Source organism: Apium graveolens, chromosome 10 (genome assembly GCF_009905375.1).
Source record: "Apium graveolens cultivar Ventura chromosome 10, ASM990537v1, whole genome shotgun sequence".
In the NCBI taxonomy this organism is placed as follows: domain Eukaryota; kingdom Viridiplantae; phylum Streptophyta; class Magnoliopsida; order Apiales; family Apiaceae; genus Apium; species Apium graveolens.
In genome coordinates this window covers 153,618,146-153,638,824 of record NC_133656.1, presented here as the reverse complement: position 1 = coordinate 153,638,824, position 20,679 = coordinate 153,618,146, and positions in this window count along the sequence as shown.

The following is a 20,679-nucleotide window of genomic DNA, read 5'->3' as shown; positions in this document are numbered from 1 at the left end:
AATAAGATAATCTATCAAGGATATATGACTTGATTTATTCATGGAAGGATGCAAGTACCTTTTTAAAGGTGGAATTAAGGATATAACTTTGATAACTTGAAATGAATCCTAGGGGAATGCATAAAGGTTGGCATTTCACCCTTAATAGGGACAGCATGAGTTTTGACAGTGTGAATTGGAAAGGATTAAGGTAACAACAACCTTTAAGGATCAGTGGAGAAATTTTTCAGAAGTATATAGACAATGATTCTGGTATTAGTAAATGGTATCTTGATATGCCCTGTGCCTAGGGTGTACCTGATGAAGGATTTAAGGATAACCTTAGAGGTTTTGCAAGTAGAGAGGTAATATTCAATGTTCTCAAGAATAGAAATTTTGATGAAGGAAATATGACGTAATTATAATAATGACAGGTGGGGCACGTATTGAACCATAAGAAAGTATAGATCAATCCAATGAGGGTAGAGATTGGTGAAAACAAGAAGGACCCAAGATAAGAGACGTCCTAAGTAAGATCGAGAGTCAGTCGTGGCAATGTTCACATCTAAAGACTAAGGCAATGACTTATGGAAAAATGGTGATTTTTTTTCTCACCAGGACCTAAGAAAAGCATTTTTACATAAGCAGTGATTGAAATGAGGTAGAAATTTATTTGGAGGTGGTTAAAATGACATTGATTGTAAGGAAATTTTACTATCAGGAAAGGCCAAAGAGGTGGCCTACACTTTAAATGTAAGAGGACAATTATCGGCGCTCGTGCCAGAGGAATACAGTGATAATGGTTAATTCCGTGAAGGTTGTATTATGGTGTGAAAGATTGACATTCCTTCTGATGACTGTGCGGTACTCAACCGTAATAGTAGTTTGGTAAAGATTTAATTCATGTAATCGCCGTGAGCGGGCTTTCGATCTTAGAAGGTCCTATCTTGAGATAAGCCAGGAGCATGTTACGAAAGGACTAAATGAACCTTTGAGCTTCATGTCTCCCAGTAAAGAAATATGGTTAATAATGGTATTAGCCTGCTATCGTTGCTTTGATTGAAACTCTTCTGCAATTTTATCTGCTTCATATCATGTATGTACGTCAGGATCAGGAATGTTCTTCACGAATCATAAATGGTTTTCTAAAGAATTATTTTGGAAATTAATTAAGAATTTAATTTTGGAAATTAATTAAGAATTTAATTTTGGAAATTAAATCAAGTGAGAGAATTATTTTTCTAAAGTGTTTAGAAAATGGATTAATGATTAAAAGGTATTTTAATTATTAGTTAATTGGTTAATAAGAATAATCAATTAAAGAGTTAATAATAATAATATTTTATGAGAAAATTTTCAGCTGAAAATTTTGCCTATAAATATATTTTCCTATAAATATACTATTATAAACTCTATTTGCCTCAACCCAAATAATTAACCCTAATTCTAAAGTAGAACAAGAGGGAGGCAACTAATTCTCTCGACCTCTTCCTCCTCCATCACATTGTACTCTTGGTGGATACCGGTGGAGTGCTTCACACTTGAGGAGCAGCTGCTAGGAATTTCCGTTCATCGTACTTAGATCGCTATTAAAGACCTCCATCTTTCTATTAACGTAAAGCTTCTTAAGGTTAACATACTGAACTATGAATTAAATATTATTTTTCGCATGAATCCTGCGGAGGGTTTTGTTTTTTTTTAAGATTTAAATTTACGTTTTCGTTGCGTTTATGTGCTAAAAAACCTTCAATGGCATCATAGCTACTTGCGAAAAGTTTTTAATTCATTTTTGTGTTTAACTGTTTTTGATATATGAGCATGTACGTGATTCGCCATGATTTGATGTTGATATAATATGTTTATATATGTATGGTTTTGAATATATGATATTCATGTGAGTTGTATAATCATAAGATGATTATGTAATCTGTATATATACTGATATATACATGATTTATATTTGTTCTAATTATGAGAATCATATTAGATACGGATTCTGAATTGGCTGCTGCAGATTTGCTGAAATCTGGGTCTGGTGTCCGATTTATGCAAACGAATACCCTATTCCATAGGTAAACGAGCGTCTGAACAAAACTGATTGCTAAAGTTATCAACGACTCGTCTGTAAGGCGTTTACATCGTTTACTGCCCGTAAACAGTAATTCTTGTTTTTCTGATTTGATTCTGATTTTTCTGATTTTTGTCATATTTTTTTTATGATTAGATCATGGATAATATGATATGTTAAGATCAAATTATGTATTTTAACATGCTTTTATGTGTTGTATGAGCATGGTGGATGGTTATGGCCTTTCGACCTTAGTGTAATGGTTTTGGTTTTAAATACGACTTGCATGTCGTCAATCTTTGTAATCATAAATCTCGAATGTAACTCGAGTTATTCTTGTAAGTTCATTAGATTGGTTTTACTTTCAATCTATTTAATGTAATTGAAGACTCAAGAAGGCTATCCAATGGAGGTGATACAAAGAAGAAGACGAGGCATACAAGAAGTCTAAACAAAGAAGAAGACTTATGTAATATAAGTAGTTGTATTTATTTCCATCACCATATTAGATTGACCTTGATCTTTATCATGAGCTTGATAAAGATCACATAGGATGGGGCCATAACCAAACACATTTACTCTATTGCACTTTACGTTTACTTGTTTATTTAATTTTATATATGAGATATATGCCTATGTTTACCATGCGATGATAGATTTAGGTGAACTTAAATCAATATAAGGCGTGCTCTAGAAAATCTAGAATAGGAATCGTTTCTTGCCTTAACAATAATATTATGAATACAATCATGAGATTCTTGTGTTTATGAAACACGTAATTAAATATGAATTTTCAATATTGAGAGAAAGGATGATTCTGTCAAAAGCAGATTTCTATCTATAAGGATAATTCGTCTAAAATTAAATAATATCAAGTAGTAATTGGTCAATGACACAACGGGCTTCTGTCGGTCATAGCCTTCCAACATGTTATAAAGTAGTTCTTATTTTTAAATCATTGTCGTTTCGTGCTACAGCCGAGGGTTTTGATTTCGAAATAAAAAATACTTGTCTATTACATAGAGATGTGTACATTGAATTAGAATATAAAGGTCGTTACGTGCTACAGCCTTAGGCCGTTGGAGACTGATTCAATTGTACGAAATATTGGGTTAGACTTGACTTAGAATATTGAGTTTGTCGTGCTACAGCCGTGACTCAATTATTAAAGAGGCTAAAGTTTTATTAGGGAATAACATAAGATGTAATTGACAAGAGTTGTCTGCCTATTGAACATCACATGACGTTTCGTGCTACAGCCGAGGTTGTGTGATGGAATGTAGGATCCCTATTCCCACTAGCATTATGAATTCTTAATTTTCACTTAGGGGTTGTATAAATTAGATAAACTAGTGGGAGCCACTTATGAATAAAGACCCGATTCATATAGTGTTTTGAAATGAAATTGAATATTTGCTAAGTGTTGTTATGTGTTCATCATTTACAGATTTATTATATTCGTTATGTCTTCTACACTATCACTCTGGAGTATACTAGATGCTCACAAGTTGACTGGTCCTAATTTTGCTGACTGGCTTCGAAACTTGAGAATTGTTCTCAGGGTTGAGAAGCTGGAATATGTGCTTGACTCACCTAAGCCTACTGAACCTGCTAGCGATGCACATAATGATGAACATGTTGTATATCGTAAGTGGATAGATGATGCAAATGTTACTCAATGCATCATGCTAGCTTCCATAAACATTGAGCTACAGAGGCAAGATGAGCATATGGATGCTCACACTATCCTTATGCATCTACAAGAGTTGTATGATGTGGCAGGGAGGACAGCTCGATATGAGATATCGAAGGAGCTGTTCGGTTGTAGGATGTCTGAGGGATCATTTGTGAATGACCATGTACTTAAGATGATCAATTTGATTGAACGTCTTGGACAACTTGGTTTTGCCATGGATGGGGAGCTGAGCCAAGACTTGGTCTTGCAATCACTTCTGAGTTCGTTCTCGCAGTTTGTTGTGAACTTTCACATTAATAAGCTAGATGTCAGCCTGCCTGAACTCCACAACATGTTGAAGAATGCGGAATCGAATTTTCCCCCTAAGAAGAGTTCTGTTCTTCTAATTGGTGAAGGTTCCAATCCTAAGAAAAGGAAGAAGAACCCTTCCAAGAAGAAGAAAGTAGGTGAGAAAAAGCCGGTTCCACCAAAAGCTGAAGACCCCAAGAGCAAAGCTGTTTGCTTTCACTGTAACAAGGTGGGGCACTGGAAGAGGAACTGTAAGGTTTACCTTGTAGAATTGAAGAAGAAGAAGAAGAAGAAGGGTAGTGAGACTACCGCTTCTGATTCAGGTATGATCATGATCGAAGTTAATATGTCACTAAGTCAAATTTCTACTTGGGTATTAGATACCGCCTGTGGTTCTCATATTTGCAATTCGTTACAGGGACTAAGGAGAAGTAGGACTCTTGAAGAAGAGGAGGTGATTCTATAGATGGGAAATGGAGCAAGAGTTGCTGCTGAAGCTGTAGGATCATTTCATTTACATATGCCTACGGGCAAGACTATTGTTCTAAATAATTGTTATTTTGTTCCCTCGATTGTGAGGAATATTATTTCTATTTCATGTTAGACTTGCCTGGATTTTTGTTTGTTATTCAGAATAATAAATGTTCAATTCTTAGAGATAGCGTTCTTTATGGAAGTGATATTTTAAACAATGGTATGTATGTATGTGACGTAGAGCATAATTTACTACAAATTGAATATACTAATAAAAGAAAAAGGGATGATGAAAATCTCACTTTCTTGTGGCACTACGGACTTGGTCATATTAGTGAAAATAGACTGCGGATATTGCATAAGGAAGGGTTACTTGACCCCTTTGATTTTGAATCATATCCTACATGCGACTCTTGTCTATTGGGTAAAATGACCAAATCTCCATTTAGTGGACATGGAGAGAGGGCTGCAGATATGCTAGGATTGGTACACACAGATGTATGTGGACCAATGTCTACGCAAGCCATGGGTGGATTTTCATACTTCATTGCTTTCATAGATGATCGATCTAGATTCAGATATGTGTATTTGATGAAACACAAGTCTGAAGCCTTTGAAAAGTTCAAAGAATATAAGTATGAAGTGGAGAAACAAACCAAACATAGTATTATAACTTTTCGATCAGATCGAGGTGGTGAATACTTGAATGGAGAGTTTCTAGCTTAACTCAAAGAAAATGGTATAGTCTCCTAGTGGACTCCTCCATATACTCCACAGTTGAATGGGGTATCTGAAAGGAGAAATCGAACTTTGTTAGACATGGTTCGGTCCATGATGAGCTATGCGAATCTTCCAGTATTCCTATGGGGTTATGCATTGGAAACCTCAGCATATTTACTTAATAAGGTGCCTTCCAAATCTGTTCCTCAAACTCCATATGAGATATGGAAAGAAAGGAAACTGAGTCTTAAACACGTTAAGATTTGGGGATGTCCAGCTTATGTCAAGAAAGTTGACCCAGATAAGCTGGAATCTCGATCCGTAAAATGTAATCTTGTGGGATATCCTAAAGAGACTTTAGGGTATTACTTTTACACCGATCATCGGGTGTTTGTCTCCAGACATGCTACCTTCTTGGAAAAGTAGTTTATCCTTGAAGAAAACAGTGGGAGCAAAATTGAACTTGATGAAGTTCAAGAAGCACAAACTACTACAGATCAAGTGGAAACACCTGTTCAGACTGAACAACCTTCTGTGGAACAGCCCATTCGTAGGTCAGGGAGAGTGTCTCGCCAACCTGAGAGGTATTATGGCCTTGTCATTGAGAATGACAATGAGTTGTCAATCATTGATGATGACGACCCTGTGACCTATAATGAGGCTATGAGTAGTGTTGACTCAGAGAAATGGCATAGTGCCATGAAATCCAAAATGGAATCTATGTATACCAACCAAGTATGGACTCTGGTTGATGCGCCTGAAGGTGTTAATCCTATTGGGTGCAAGTGGGTATACAAAAAAAAGATTGGAGCAGAGGACCAGGTGGAGACCTATAAGGCCAGGCTCGTGGCAAAAGGATTCATACAAAGGCAAGGGATTGACTTTGATGAAACTTTTTCGCCTGTAGCCCTGTTAAAATCAATTCGGATTTTGCTTGCGATTGCTGCTTACTACGACTATGAGATCTGGCAAATGGACGTGAAAACAGCCTTCCTCAATCGGGAACTTGAAGAGTAAGTGTATATGACACAGCCAGATGGTTTTCTTTCCAAGGGAAATGAACACCTAGTGTGTAAGCTGTTGCGAACCATATATGGTTTAAGGCAAGCTTCTCGTAGATGGAACATCCGTTTTGATGAGACAATCAAAGAGTTTGGTTTTATCAAAAACATAGATGAACCATGTGTCTACAAAAAGGTTAGTGGGAGCGCGGTAACATTTCTTGTATTGTATTGAAAGAGGAGACGTCAAGAGAGTTGACACACATAACAACGTAGCAGACCCACTCACAAAGCCACTTTCTCAAAGTCACTTTGATCGTCATAAAGACAAGATGGGTATTAGATACCAGAGTGATTGGCTTTAGTACAAGTGGGAGATTGAAAGAGATGTGTCCTAAGTCCAATCATGTATGATGATTTAGGAATAACTTTTATGTAATCTGTTTTGATTTCATTGATATTAATAAAAGACTTGTTTTGGTTTTATTGCGGGCTTTATCTATTTGAGTGTTTAAATAAGATATACCATAGTTTAGAGTAAAACTGTTTATGGATTATGATGAGATCATAATAATGAGACCTAAAAGATGATAACTCTAAACTTAAATATTTCCTGGTCGTAGGATTACTAACTGGTAATTAGTAATCCGCAAAGATCGGTACATACTATGCTTGCTTCATTATGAAGGATGTGTGTTCTCATAGACATTTGTGTGGTGACACTATATCTAGTATGTAGGTGCTTATTATAGAATAAGTTCACTGAACATGACTCACACAGCTGAACAACTGATGGAGTTCACTCACGTGTCAGCAGTTGTTGACATAGTGATAGTTGTACAAGTATCCTTAGAATTGAGGTCATCATAGTCATCTTGTGTACACTGAACTATGCTTTGGTTTAGTTCTTAGTCTCCAGGGACAATTATAAGGGCTCTACTGGGTATAGGAATTTATACACGAAGATAGTGTATGATCAATAAAGGATCTACCCCTTCCACTGAAGGAAGAGAATGTTCAATATTGATCCACTTATGCTAGTTCAGGAATCTCTGGCCAGAGTGAATGAAATTAGAAAGGAGTTTCTAATTTACATTAAATAGAACTAAGCATAGTGAATGGGAAAGCAAATGATTAAATAAGATAGGCTTGACAAAAGTTCCATGCCTTGTATTTAATCGTGACATTGCAGGGTAGAAGGAATTGATTGTACGGTAACTATTCACTGAATAGGTTCTTGGTATTCTAAGCAGTGAATTCGTATTATCTGGATAGTTGCGATATGCTGAGAAGTATCTCTCACGATGTAGAATAAACATGATTAATTTATTAATTAATCATATTTAATAAATTAGAGAATTTATATAAATAATGATAAAATAGTTTTATTATTATTTATTTCTACTACCGGCTTAATATTGAACCTACAGGGTCACACCATAAAAGAGAATAATTTAATGGTGGAGAAAGTAATTAATAATGGCTGGTAATTATTTATTTGTGAAATAAATAATTAATTAGTAAATTTAATAATTGATTAAATGAGATTTAATTAATTATAAAATTAATTAAGAAAAGTTCTTAATATTATTAATTAAGAATTTAATTTTGGAAATTAAATCAAGTGAGAGAATTATTTTTCTAAAGTGTTTAGAAAAGGGATTAATGATTAAAAGGTATTTTAATTATTAATTAATTGGTTAATAAGAATAATCAATTAAAGGGTTAATAATAATAATATTTTATGGGAAAATTTTCAGCTGAAAATTTTGCCTATAAATATACTATTATAAACCCTATTTGCCTCAACCCAAATAATTAACCATAATTCTAAAGTAGAACAAGAGGGAGACAACTAATTATCTCGACCTCTTCCTCCTCCATCACATTGTACTCTTGGTGGATACCGGTGGAGTGCTTCACACTTGAGCAGCAGCTGCTAGGGATTTCCGTTCATCGTTCTTGGATCGCTATTAAAGACCTCCATCTTTCCATTAACGTAAAGCTTCTTAAGGTAAACATACTGAACTACGAATTAAATATTATTTTTTGCATGGATCCTGCGGAGGGTTTCGGTTTTTTAAGATTTAAATTTACGTTTTCGTTGCGTTTATGTGCTAAAAACCCTTCATAAATTGGGTATAGTATTAAACCCTAGAATTCAAATTCAATCTACTAACGCAATTGGGAGCTAAATTAATATATCTATAAAAATCAAGAAGCTATGCATACAACCTATACATACAAATACATACAAAATATAACAAAAAGTATGGAAGTTCAAGAAGCTCCAAATCCATACACCTAGCATTTTACATGAAGAGAAATGAAATTAAAAGCATGGAAGAATACCTTAGAAGATGGAGAATGAATATGTTGAAGCTAAAGCAAAGATGGAGCAAAGAACAAGCTAGATCCAAGCTGCTTAAATTTTTTGGAGGATATGGGTTTATATTTTTTGAATTGGGTATTTCAAAAGACGGGAGATAAAATAAAATGAGGAAGAAAGAAGGTTTAAATGAATTAAAATTCAAATTTCTTGAAATTTGAACCCCCGGAATAATCTCCCGGGGTGGGGCGCGCCCCGTGTGCCTATGGAGGGAAATTTTTTACGTATAATATGTGCGGAAAATATTGTTTAGAGATTTTTCGGAATAAAAATTGAAGCACTTACCATGAAAACTCGGAAGAAAATTTTACGACGAAGATTATCAACTAAAGCATTTCTCTACGGAATGAAAAAATTATGCATATGGAGGGAAAATTATTAGCAAAAGGAGAAGTGCTAAACTTTGCGGAAGACGAAAATAAAGTTACTTACGGAAGATCGAGGAGAGTAAAGAAGATTTTCTACTTTGTTATTAACAAATTAGAAAATCGAGGGGTAGTTGTTTTACCATAAAATCATCATGGTTATTTTATCGGGTCTTGAAGGAAATGGGTCGGATCACTGTTGAGGAAGAAGACGGACGAGCTCTAGAGAACGCGTCTTCGGAGCCTAGGGTGCGCCCTGTATAGGGCTAGCCTTATATGGGAGTCGCTTACGATTATTAATGACGAGAAGTTACAACGACGATTGGTGAAAATTTTATATGAAGGTTTACGACGACTATCACAACGGGAGATTATAAAAACCATAATGAATGAGGTGCGTGACGGCCGCTACGACAACGATATTACGGCGGTCGCTATGATAATACCACGACGGTCGCTATAGTAGAAGACGATGACGAAGAACAAGTATGTATAAAGAGTCTATAAATGATGATTTTAAACCAAGGAAGAAAGTGTAAAGTAATCAAGGAACAAAGAATGATCCAGGCTCCGGGGGAATTACCCCGGACTGTCCTAGGGTGCGCCCAATGCTATATGGCCGCACCGGGTGGTCACTCCGGAACGCAAGTGAAATGACTAGAAAGAATTAGTAAATACATTGATCCCACAACTAAACTAGGAAGTAAATGAAGCATAAGAATCATACAAGAAAAGAAGAGGAGCCCCGGAGGAGCTCTCCATGCCTAGGACGCGCCTTAGGCATAAAGAGGCTTCCGGAGGACTCTAGTCCTTCCCAGGGCGCGCCCGAAGAAGGAAAAGGTGCCTCCGGGAGCCTGTCATCCTAAAAACAAATTAAAGGCGTCGTTTTATAGTCTTGCGAGTTGTAATCATAGCGGAACGATCGTAAACACTTAGTGTGTGCTTTGGGAGCCATGTCTCTGCATTCGTCGGGTTGTCCTCGCGGGGAGACTTTGGGGTTATCTCGCACTTTGCACTTATATGATTGGGATAACTTGTCATCTAGTCTGGTGGGTTATCCTTATCGGGGGGCAAGGATTCGCTTGAGCATTTGCGGTAAGTCATAGTTATACCTGCGGTTACGATCAACGGAGATAGTGGTAGCGGATCAGATATTCACTGGACGGGGAGTTTTCTTATCCATGAAATTCCAAAGTCGTAACCAAGCCTTGGCCCTTGTGAATAGGACGCATCGTTTGGCACTCCTAAAGCATATCAATTTTTGAGTTATAATAGAAATTGGTTCGACAACTCCTATTGGGTCGCGAAATGAGAAGCCAAGTCTATTTAAGTATCTTATTCCTCAAGAACTATGCCCGGCTTGATCCTCTATAAAAGAAGTTACGTAGGCACATTGTGAGGACACGTGTTTGAGAGTTCTGAGAAGGAAAACATAAACCCTAGCACTATTAACCATTTTTTAAGCACAAATCAACGCACTTCAGTGATTTTCCTAATCACCGACCACCGCTGCAGATCTTGATTCTGGCTGCGAATCTCAAATTTTTGTTAACCAAATTCCTCCATTAACATTATTCAATCCGCTCCACAAAAAACTTCTGACAACCGATAATAGCACCTGAGAAAGTGCCTTTTTCTCTAGTGTTTTAGCATTACATATTTTGAAAGATTTAAAATACTTCAGGAAAGATTGTTAACAAGCGAGTGATGAGGTCACAAAATATTTTACAACCCCAAAAGAAATAAAAATATAATACATAAAAGAATTGAACAGCTTGAACCAGTGAGCGTGGTAGAGTCTAACAACTTCGCTTGCACTTGAATTAATATATGTGCATAGATATAATCGAAAATGTTTGGCCTTTAAGTAACTATAGACGGGGTAAATACAGTTATAACTATCAATTCGAAATAAGTACTAAATAATGAAGAACATTTTTTATATTAATGATTAAAAACTGATTACAAAACTCCCTCAAATGATGAATAGATATCCTTGAGAGCTGCCAGGTCATGTGTATGATAAAACAATGCACGACACATATAATGTTACCCCAATATGTGCTTATCTACTACAAAATTACACAATCAATCAATTGATATGATATACATGAATAAAGAATACTAATACATATCCAACTATTGATTGCCACATATAAGTAAAGTTCTACACCGACATATTTCTGTAAATCAAAGTCTTCTAGAGAGTAACAACTACTTCCTGGAAATTAGTCTTGACGGATACTGATAAGTAGATGCTGATGATAAACTATGATATTATAAATACTGATGACTTCATAAACTTTGATAACTTCAAGTCAGTAAACTCTGATGGAAAACTCTGATAGTTCTAAATACCAATATTATCAATTATATCTAACAAAAAAGATATCCAACTCGACATCACATGTACATATAATTTGCTTTTAATTATTTCTCTTTGAATAAACTATTGTGCCAACAGTTGTGGAACAAATTTATATATGATGGAATATATATGCATTTGTTGTAGTGACAGACTCTGGGACAAATTTTAGGGGGCCGCCCAAATATTTTTAAAGCCTAAGCAAATTTTTTTTTCACCGACTGATAATATCAATCAAATATAATCGAATCGCGATAAGACTTGATCAACTTTAACCTCAAAAAAAATTATTTTCACGTAGGCTAGCTTCTATAACTTGTCTAATTAATACCTAAAATAACTATGTCATTCAAATATCATTTTTCTATCATTTTCAATTAATTTAGTATCCAAATAGCCTTTTTTAACTTCAATGTTAACTCTCTCACAGATTTCTCAACAAAATAAAATAAAATTTCTACTGAGCGATACTTTGTTGTTAGCATCCCCCACTTGTGCTCAGAGTCGGCTCTGGGGGTCTTAATATACATGCTTACTAAAATCAAATTTTTTTACTCACAATATCAACAAAAAAATTATTACACCATATAATACTAAAAACAGTAAATATAGTGATCTACAAGTCGCTAGTTAGTAATAAAAAAGAGAGGCCCGCAACTTCTAAAATATAATTTAAGCCTATTAATTATCTAATTTTGAAAATAATTTAGAAAAACTCAAGGAGTGTCGGTGCACACCCTGGCCACCCCCTCCCCCGTCTCTGATTTGTTATGACACGTACATCAAATAATATTGTTAGAACCACTTTTCTGCATGATCAATTATCAAAAACATCCTTCGGTCGGACCTACATGAAAATGAATGAATGCAAGGAACTATTTTCCTGATACATCTCCGCTGTGAAAATAATTTAACTGATACGTAGATTTATTAAATACAAGAATACTGAGAACAATACTGAGTGTGTGTGTTAGATATATTTGAGATGTCATGTCTAATATGATTCATGTTTAGTTTTCAGATCTTAACAAACAGGACATATCAGGACTTACTGAAATCAGGACTTACTGGAAGTCAGAACTTAATATCAGAACTTAAGGTCGTATTAGAACTTAAGTGCGGGAAGACTTTCATATAAGGAAGGAAGCTGATTTACAGTAGAAGATTGAGACTAAAGCAAAAGAAGATATGTATGGAAAGAGTTAGAAGACTGAAAGACTTGTAGAAGATATCTGATTGATATATTTTAGGAGACAGAATTATATTCCATATCAATTAGAAGTTATCTTGTAGCTGTGTACTATATAAACACAGACTTAGGGTTTACACTATATGTGTTATCATTATCGAGAAGATTATACATTGTAACCTAGCAGCTCTTAGTGATATTTGTTCATCACTGAGAGAGAACAACCGTTCTTATTGTAACAGAGTTTATTCAATATACTTGATCTTTGTTATATACTTGTGTTAAATCGATTTGATTGTATAAACACTATATTCAACCCCCTTCTACAGTGTTGTGTGACCTAACAATTGGTATCAGAGCTTATCTATTAACACACATACAGTAAAGATCCAAATAATCATGTCTAAAGAAGCACAAACTCCAACCAAGCCCACCAAAACTGAAGAAACTCAAAAGACTCAAACCCACAGTCGATATGAGACTATTAGGGTTCCCATACTGAGACCTTCTGAGTATCCCATATGGAAACTGAAGATGGCTATGTTTATGGAAGCTACAGATCCAGAATACCTTGACAGAATTAATGAAGGACCACATAAGCCTACCAAGCTCTCTGTTGTAGTTGCTGATCAACCAGCAAAGACCATACCAAAGGAGAAAGGTGAGTACACAGCTGAAGACATCTCATCTATTGCCAAGGATGCAAGGGTAAAGCATTTACTGCATAGTGCCATAATAAATGTCATGTTAAACAGGGTAATTCATTGTAAAACTGCAAAGGAGATATGGGATGCTTTGAAGATAAGATGCCAGGGAACTGATGCAATCAAGAAGAACAGGAGGACTATACTCACTCAAGAGTATGAGCACTTTGACTCAAAAGATGATGAGTCTTTAACTGACTTATATGACATGTTTGTCAAACTCTTGAATGATTTGTCACTGGTGGACAAGGAATATGATATCGAAGATTCAAATCTAAAATTCCTTTTAGCTCAACCTGAAAATTGGGATTTGAAGTCTACTACCATAAGAGACAACTATGACCTTACTGAAACTACTCTTGATGAAATTTACAGTATGCTCAAGACTTATGAACTTGAGATGGATCAAAGGAGCAAGAGGCATGGAAGAAAGTCAAGGACAGTTACTCTTAAGGCTGAGGAGGAATCTCCTAAAATGGCTGCCTCAAAGAGGGTCAAAGGAAAGGCTCTCATCATAAAGTCTGATTCAGAGTCATTATATTCTGATGATGATGATTCAAAAACTGAAAGTTTACCTGAAATAGATGCTGATGAAGAAATGATGAAATTGTGTGCTCTTATGGTAAAGGGTATCACAAAGATAGCCTACAGGAAATTCAGAAAAGACAAGAAGTTTTCCAAGAAAAGTGGAAGTTCTGATAAGAAGGGGTTTAGAAATTCTGAAGGCAAGGGAGGAAAGTCTGACAGAGGAGACAACTCAAATGTCAAATGCTACAACTGTGGTGAAAGAGGCCACATATCTCCTGACTACAAGAAAGGAAAAAGTGAAAAAGGCAAGGCACTTGTCACAAAGAAGAAAACTTGGACAGACACTTCAGATTCTGAACATGAGGTGAACTATGCCCTGATGGCAAATGCTGACAGCAGCCCTGAAACTACTGAATTGAAGGTACCTCAAACAACTTATGCCTTTCATACTGATGATATTACTGAGTTGAGATTATATCTTAAAACCATGTTTTTTAGTTATAGAGATCAGACTTTAACATGTGAAAGATTAACATCTGAAAATCTTGCTTATAAAAAGAGAAATGATTATTTAGAAAATGAGTTAGTTTTTCTTCATCAAACTAAGAAAGACAAAGATGATGCTTTATATGTTAGAGATGAAGTATTAAAATTGAATGATCTCTAAAAGCTGACTTAGAAAATGAAAGAGAGATTATCAGAACTTGGACTAACTCTGGCTAAACAACTCAGAATTTATTAATTAGTGGAAGTTGGAAAGAGGTCTTAGGTTATGGAGATGATAAAAGTGAAAAAGGAACTGAACAAATTGAGCCAATTGTTGTTAAATAGACTGCTAAGCCAAAGGTAAATCCTGTTAAGTTTTTAGCAAAAACTATAAAGTCTGATTCTGAAAAGATGATTGAGTCTGTGAGGGAAGTTAAGGATAAGTCAACTTCTGAAAAATTAAAACAGGATAAACCAGCTGAAGTCAACATAGGCTTAATGACAAAGAAGCAGCTTAAGTATAAGCTGAAAGAGATTAGGAATGTCAACAAGGTAAAGGAAGCTAGGAAAAATAGGAATGGAAAGGAAGGTGTGAACAAAAAGCAATAATTATATGCCTGTTCCTAATGCTCCTAGAAAAAATGTTATAACTGTGGAAACTCTAACCATCTTACTTTTTTTGCAGGAAAAATATAGATATAAACTCTTTACCTCCTAGATCAGGAGTTAAGAGTCAGTCTGTTAGGTTTAAGCCATAAAATCCTTATTTTCAGTGTGGTAGTTTATGGTATTCTATTTATACTTGTAAGGAATATCATAGTTTGTACTATGATTATTATCAAATAAAACATTCTTTAAAGAAAGTTAGTATTATTCCTTCTAGTATAAAGTCTGATGCAAAGTCTGATATAAATTCTGATAAACAGCATGTTAGCATAAACTCTAAAACTAAATTCGATGCGAATGCTAACAAACTTAAAAAGGCCAAAGGATCCAAGCAAGTCTGGGTCCCTAAAACTAACCATTAGTGGTCATTGTGATTGCAGGGCAACATGAAAAACATCCTAGTGTTGGACAGTGGATGTTCAAGACATATGACTGGAAATAAAGCCCTGCTATCAGACTTTGTGGAGAAAGCTGGCCCAGGAGTTTCTTATGGAGATGGAAAAATGGGAAAAACTCTGGGATATGGCAATATCAATCTTGGGAATGTCATCATTGAAACAGTAGCTCTTGCCTCAGGACTTAAACACAATCTGCTAAGTGTGAGTCAAATCTGTGACAGAGGTTATCATGTGGATTTCTTTGAAGAACACTGTGAAGTTGTAAGCAATTCTATAGGCAAAGTGGTTCTGAAAGGTTACATGCATGGTAACATTTATGAAGCCAAACTTTCAACAAGTTCTGATGGTTCTGCAATCTGTCTGTTGAGTGAGCATCAATTGAAGAAGGCTGAAATTGGCACAAAGGACTCTTATATTTAAATTTCAACAACATAAATGAGCTTGTAAAGAAAGATCTTGTGAGAGTACTGCCAAAATCAATATTTACTCCTAATGGTCTTTGTGATTCATGTCAAAAGGCAAAACAAAGAAAATCTTCTTTCAAGAGCAAAACTGAATCCTCAATTCTTGAGCCTTATCACCTACTGCATGTTGATCTATTTGGTCCAGTTAATGTCATGTCTATTGCAAAGAAGAAATTTGCTATGGTTATAGTGGATGAGTTCACAAGGTACACTTGGGTGTATTTCTTGCACAAGAAGAATGAAACTGCATCTACTCTAATTGATCATGTCAGACAACTGGATAAGTTGGTCAAAGATTCTGTTAAGAGTATAAAAAGTGATAATGGCACTGAGTTCAAAAATTCAATCATGGAAGAGTTCTGCAAAGAGCATGGAATCAAACAGGAATTTTCTGCACCTGAAACTCCACGGAAAAATGGAGTTATAGAAAGAAAGAATAGGACTCTCATTGAAGCTGCACGAACTATGCTTGATGAAGCAAAGCTACCAACCTACTTTTGGGCTGAAGCTGTGTAGACTACTTGTTTTACACAGAATGCTATACTCATAAACAAGCATGGAAAAACACCATATGAGATGGTGAAGAAAAAGAAGCCAAATCTGAAATACTTTCATGTATTTGGATGTAAGTGTTTTGTTCTTAAGACTCATCCTGAACAGCTGTCAAAATTTGATCTAAAAGCTGATGAAGGAATTTTTGTTGGATATCCACTTTCCACAAAAGCCTTCAGCGTCTACAATTTAAGAACAAGGGTTGTCATGGAATCTATCAATGTATCTTTTGATGACAAGAAGATTACTCGACTTGAAGATTTCAATGATCATGATCAGCTGAGATTTGAAAATGAAGATTTATATTCTACACTGTAAATTCTGATGACTTAAACTCTGATCCTGTAAGTTCTGATGGGTTAAATTCTGATGTCATTGAAACTGTGGTAACAACTCCAAAGGAAAATGCACCTGTCCAGGGGGAGCAAGCTGAAGATTCTACCATAACTCAAGACTCTCAAGAAGCATCAGAACCTGTCACTGGCTCTTTAAGTTCTGATTCATCAAGTTCTGATGAGCTAAGTTCTGATAATTCTGGAAACTCTGATACTTCAAATCCTAATGGATCCAACTCAAATTCTGAAGTTTCAGAGAACATAACTACAGGGGGAGCATCAGAAAATGCTGATGGAGATAGTATGGATCATGGGGGAGGATCCAGTTCTAAAAATCAACTTCCATCTGCAAGGAAGTGGACCAAATCACATACACCTAACTTAATAATTGGATATCCCGAAGCAGGTGTCAGAACTAGAACTGCAACATCAAATGAATGTCTCTAACATTCTTTTCTATCTCAGACTGAACCACAGAAAGTGGAAGAAGCTCTTCAAGATGCTGATTGGGTGCAAGCAATGCAGGAAGAGTTAAATGAATTTGAAAGAAATAAAGTCTGGACCCTAGTGCCAAGACCAAAGAACATATCAGTTGTTAGCACAAAATGGGTGTTCAGAAATAAAACTGACAGTGATGGCATAATTACAAGGAACAAAGCAAGGCTGGTTGTTAAAGGCTACTCTCAATATGAGGGTATTGATTATGATGAAACATTTGCACCAGTTGCTAGATTGGAAGCCATAATAATCTTTTTGGCTTATGCTGCTCACAAAAAGTTTAAAGTCTTTTAAATGGATGTGAAAAGTGCTTTTCTCAATGGAGAATTGGAAGAAGAGGTTTATGTGGAACAACCTCCAGGCTTTGTAGATTCAAAATTTCCAAATCATGTCTACAGACTTGACAAAGCACTTTATGGCCTTAAGCGACCTCCTAGAGCATGGTATGAGACTTTAGCTCAATTCCTTCTGGAAAGTGGATTTCACAGAGGCACAATTGATAAAACACTGTTCTACCTCAACCATGGAAAGGACTTACTTTTGGTACAGATATATGTTGATGATATCATATTTGGTTCTACAAATGCCAAACTCTGTAAAAGATTTGCAAAGCTAATACAGTCAAGATATCAAATGAGTATGATGGGAGAACTTAGTTATTTTCTGGGACTTCAAGTCAAGCAAAATGAAGAAGGTACTTTTATCTGTCAATCCAAGTACACCAGAAATTTACTGAAGAAATTTGAAATGCAAGACTGTTCAACTGCATCCACTCCCATGACCACTGTAACCAAGTTAGATAAAGATACTGGTTCATCAGTAGATATTACTAACTACAGAGGTGTGATTGGCTCATTACTCTATTTAACTGCTAGTAGACCTGATATCATGTATGCTACCTGTCTTTGTGCAAGATTTCAGGCTGATCCTAGAGAACCTCATTTAATAGCTGTGAAAAGAATTTTCAAGTACCTCAAAGGTACAACTGATCTAGGATTGTGGTATCCTAGAGAATCAGATTTTAAGCTAATAGGTTACTCAGATACAGATTTTGCATGATGCAAAATAGACAGGAAAAGCACAAGTGGAAGCTGCCAATTTATTGGAGGCAGATTAGTTTCTTGGTTTAGCAAGAAATAAAAATTAATTTCCACATCAACTGTAGAAGCAGAATATATTGCTGCAGGAAGCTGTTGTGCATAGATTCTTTGGATGAAGAATTAGTTACTGGATTATGGGTTAGAATTTTCTAAAATACTTATTACTGTGATAATCAAAGTGCAATTGCTATGACAGGTAATCCAGTTCAACACTCAATGACAAAGCACATCAGCATTAGGTACCATTTCATAAGGGAAGATGTGATGGAAGGTACAGTGGAATTGCATTTTGTTCCAACAGATCAACAACTAGCAGATATCTTCACAAAACCACTATGTGAAGCTACTTTTCCAAGACTGGTAAATGAACTTGGAATGGTTTTAAGTTCTTTCTTTAAATCTGCTTAGTTTTTGTTCTCATGCCTCAGACTCTATGATCAGTATTTACAGATTGTCTTATCTTCATGTAATCTGTACTTAAATTGAAATACATTAAATGCTGATTGTTATTTGATGTGGATCTGTATACTCTGATAGTGATTTGAATGTTCTGTGACTATTCAATCCAATGAGGATTATTGTGCTAGATGCAAACCTAGTAGTCTTTAACATACTAGAAATCCCATGTTTGAATTAGTTGTTTATGTGGAAATTCATTAACACGAGCAAATTTTGATTTTGAGCTTAGTCAAATTTACTTTGTGTATCTTATTACTAAGTCACAAACTAGATTCTTATTTCTTATCTGTCAAATTCTGATGTCAGTAAATCTTAAGGATGAATTAAATGCTGATAAGCCTCACTTATCAAAAGAAAAGAAAAGAAAAGAAAATTAAAGTCAGGTACTCCTTTGAGATCTAGAGTAAATATGTGGAAGGGAAGACCCAAGTGCATTGCTGGTATTAAGTTATATGCATTAGAAAAACAAATAAATTTTCTTGGTGACTTTTCACATTCTCTGATTACTGGAGAAATACTCTGATAATAGCATAAATTCTGATAGCAGTTGTGACTCACTTACACTGAGAAGCCACTGTGAAAAAGAATTCTAAAAGATGCATAAAATGAGCACAAACAGTTGAGGTGGACTCATGCACAAATTTATCCTATAGTAGACTTCATTATTAATGACAGATTTTAAGCCCTTTTCTTAGTTATGCCTTATTTCTAAAATATACTAAAGTATATCAGACATTAATCTTTATCTGAAATTTTGCTAATGCACACACTATCACTCCATATAAATAATGAAAATTACTATGGTGATCAAGTTGTTTTTGACAAACAGTTAAGTGTCATATGCATAAATTTCGAGGACAAGATCTGATAGAAGTTCTGATGATTAAACTCTGAAGAAACAAGTCAGTATTTGTATGAAGAATCACAGGTACAAACATTCACTTTTTGAGTTGATAAGCCATATTCTGATGACTATTAAAATCTGATAATAGTCAAGTTCTGATATTAAATTCTGATGGAAACTCTGATGCTTACGTGGCATTATTCTTTACTTGACTTATTTATGGTAAATACTGTAACGATCATATTTAATCAGAATATAATTAAGTGAGATAAAGACAGTCATAATCATTTGGGTTAGTGGTAAATGTGTTTGTCTTGAAAAACTGCATGTGCACAGTAATTACTACTTATTTCCAGTACCCAATAACTCCTGCTTTAACTATTGACTGTTCACATATTGCCTAAATTATTACACATCGGTCTAGGGAGACGCTCATTAAGTTAACTCTACACTTCATCATTAATCAGTCCTCTAGTCCCTTGATATTCCATTGGCTATTTAACCGACATTTCATCTCAGACAAATCATCTTCTATATTCAACCAAAATCATTCTTTCTCTTTTAATTCTCACCATTTTCTTCCTTCATAAAAATGGTTCTTGTAAACATGTTTATGAACTATGAAAACTTCAACGTCGAGTTCAGTTGTAGTGACTGGGAACAGGAATGGCACGTCACTGCCATTCCTGATGAAATATGGAACTTGGTTCCACAAGAGGTTCGGACAAATCTCTTGTTCTTTGAGATGGACTATCAACTCCATCTTGATCGCTTGGAAGAAGAACAGAGAGAGGCTCTTCTTCAGCAAGAACGGATCATCCGTCTTGCAGTGCTATTTATCAGCAGCAGGAGGAACTAATCGATAGCTTTCCTTCTTAGACCAAGGATGTTAATGTTCACCATCTTAGACTAGGATTATCTTGTAATCTTTTGCATGTAATCTACAAATTTCATAAAATGTGCTCTTTTGATATTTTAATGAAATTTCTTTTGATTGCAAGATTTAGTCTTTGTTTATCTCGTATTATGTGCATGTGAATGTTCTCATTGAAGCATGTTAATCTTTACTTCATCTACTTGAACTGTATTTCTTGATGAATGTTTTGATTAA